The sequence below is a fragment of the Gracilinanus agilis genome, chromosome 2 (genome assembly GCF_016433145.1).
Source record: "Gracilinanus agilis isolate LMUSP501 chromosome 2, AgileGrace, whole genome shotgun sequence".
NCBI lineage: Eukaryota > Metazoa > Chordata > Mammalia > Didelphimorphia > Didelphidae > Gracilinanus > Gracilinanus agilis.
In genome coordinates this window covers 504,107,011-504,109,426 of record NC_058131.1, presented here as the reverse complement: position 1 = coordinate 504,109,426, position 2,416 = coordinate 504,107,011, and positions in this window count along the sequence as shown.

Sequence of the window (2,416 nt, the reverse complement as noted above, 5' to 3'; positions counted from 1 at the left end):
TGATCAGCTCACAGGATGGTGGAAAGAGGGGAGGAGAGCTGGCTAATAGAAAAATGATAGACTTTTCTACTCAAGACTTAGGCAACTCAGACTATAAAAATAACTGCTTCCCCAGGTCTACAGAACAAAAGAATAATCTGCTCATATATGGAGGGCATCCTTGATGAAAGCACGAGAAGAGAAGAGGCAGGTTACAAATGGAATTCTACAGTGGATGACATTGTTATATCATCATCTGAAAGATGAAAAGAATATAGGATTTCACTGAGTTTACTGTTTGCTGACTATAAAAAGCTACTGGCTAGAGGCAGCATGTTCTAATGGAAAGCTCCCTGGCCCTGGAGTCAGATGACTGGATTTCAAATCCAGCGACTCTGAGTCTCAGTTTCCTCATCTGTAAAATGAGGGCATTGGACTAGATGGCCTGAGTTCCTTTCTAGTCCTAGAGCTATCATTTGATGGAGTGAAATGTATCCTTAAGGCTTTCCTCCAACAAGGGGTCTCCCACACCTACATTAAAAATGATACAACTTTCTAAAAAAAAAAATTAAACGTAACTATAGAAGTTATTTTGCTCAATGATGCATAAAACAGGGGGAAGTATACTGCCAATAGTCACACAGTGAAGGATTTGAACTCAAGTCTTTCTGACTCCATCCACTATACCACCCAAATGCCTAAGTGTTATCTGTCATGAAAAAGCTTGGGGCAAAGACTAAATGGAAAAGACTTCCCTAGACACCAAGGAGTGGGTGGGGGACAGAAGGAGAGGGAGAAGGAGAAGGAGAGGGAGGAAAGGGAGAAGGAGAAAGGGAGGAAAGGGAGGAGAGGGAAGAGAGAGAGAGAGAGAGAGGTACTCTTTTGGGGGGTATCTATTGAAGCCTTTGGATCTCTTCTCAGAATAATGTTTTTAAATGCATAAAATTAAATACATATAAAGATTACCAAGGAAACCAATAATATTGAAATATAGTTTAAAAAAATTTTTTAAAGTGTGGATCCTAGGTTAAGAATCCCATAGTGACATTCTCCATAAATACTTCCATTTGTGGTTGACTTACTACTGATGGTTTCAAGCCCTGGAGCATCACAGTCTTTTCAATGAGATCTAAAACCCCTGAAAAGCTGAGATCCACAAGGCACATGGGAAAAATCAGGTGGATGAAGAAAGCTTGTTGTTTTGCTTATATTATGATGTTGGATGGATGGTCCACAGAGCTGCTCTTTCAGTACAAGTATCTTGGAAAGACATTGCAGATGGACAGTAAATTTAGTTCAGGACTGAACCGGAGGAAGAGAAGACCCTATTGGAGGCATTGTGAAACAGAGGAAGGTGTGCTGACTCAGGAACCATTGGATCCAGGTTCCTATCCTACTTAGGATACTCTCTTGGGCAACTCCCTTAAACATCTATTGGTCTTAGTCTTCTCTTCTGTAATACTAAGAGGTTGGACTAGCTGATATTTGAGGGTCTTTTTAGCTCAAAATATATGACCGTATTCATACACGACAAATTGCCCCCTACTTTGAACAACCTCATACTCTCCCTGAAACACAGGTTCATCTTTTTGACACCAGTGCCCTTCTTGTGATTGAGAATAGCTGAAAATCTTGGAAATCCACAATCTTTGAAAAAAGTAAAATCACAGGAAACCCCGAGGTCAGTGAAGGTGTGCATGGTGGAAATGAGGAGGCTACACCTTATTACCCACCAATGACTGCCCAGAAGAAGAAACAAGGTAAAGGGTGTCACAGAAGGGCAGAGGATTGGAGGTTGAGGAGGTCAATCATAGAGTAAGAGTGAGGGATAACCAATGCCCAGGCACTTAATGTCAAGGGATTTGGAGCAAGGCAACCCTAATACCAGGCACATGGGAAGACACAGACTTGAGCCTCACAGGAGAAGAAGATGCTGAGTGAGAGGCTGTGGTCCTCATGTTGGAGAGAATGCCCAGGGCAGAGGGATCATGGACCTGTTGGAATATATTTACATCAACCGATGCAGAGTGAAGTGAGCAGAACCAGGAGAAGACTGTGCACAGTGACAGCAATATTGTGCTTTGAGCCACTTCAAAAGACTTAGTTACTCTCAGCAACACAATGATCCAAGACATCCCCGCAGGACTCATGGTGACAAATGCTCTCCACTCCCACAGAAAGAACTGATGCCATCTGAATGTAGATAGAAACATACTATTTTTAGCTTTATTTTTTGTTGGGATTCTTTTTGGTCTGTTTTCTTTCTCAACATGACTAATATGGAACTACGTTTTGCATGATTGCACATGTATAACCTATATCAAATCGCTTGTCATCTGGAGTGGGGGTAGGAAGAGAGAATTTGGAACTCAAAATTTTTAAAAATAAATATTAATGGAGGCAGCTGGGTGGCTCAGTGGATTAAAAGCCAGACCTA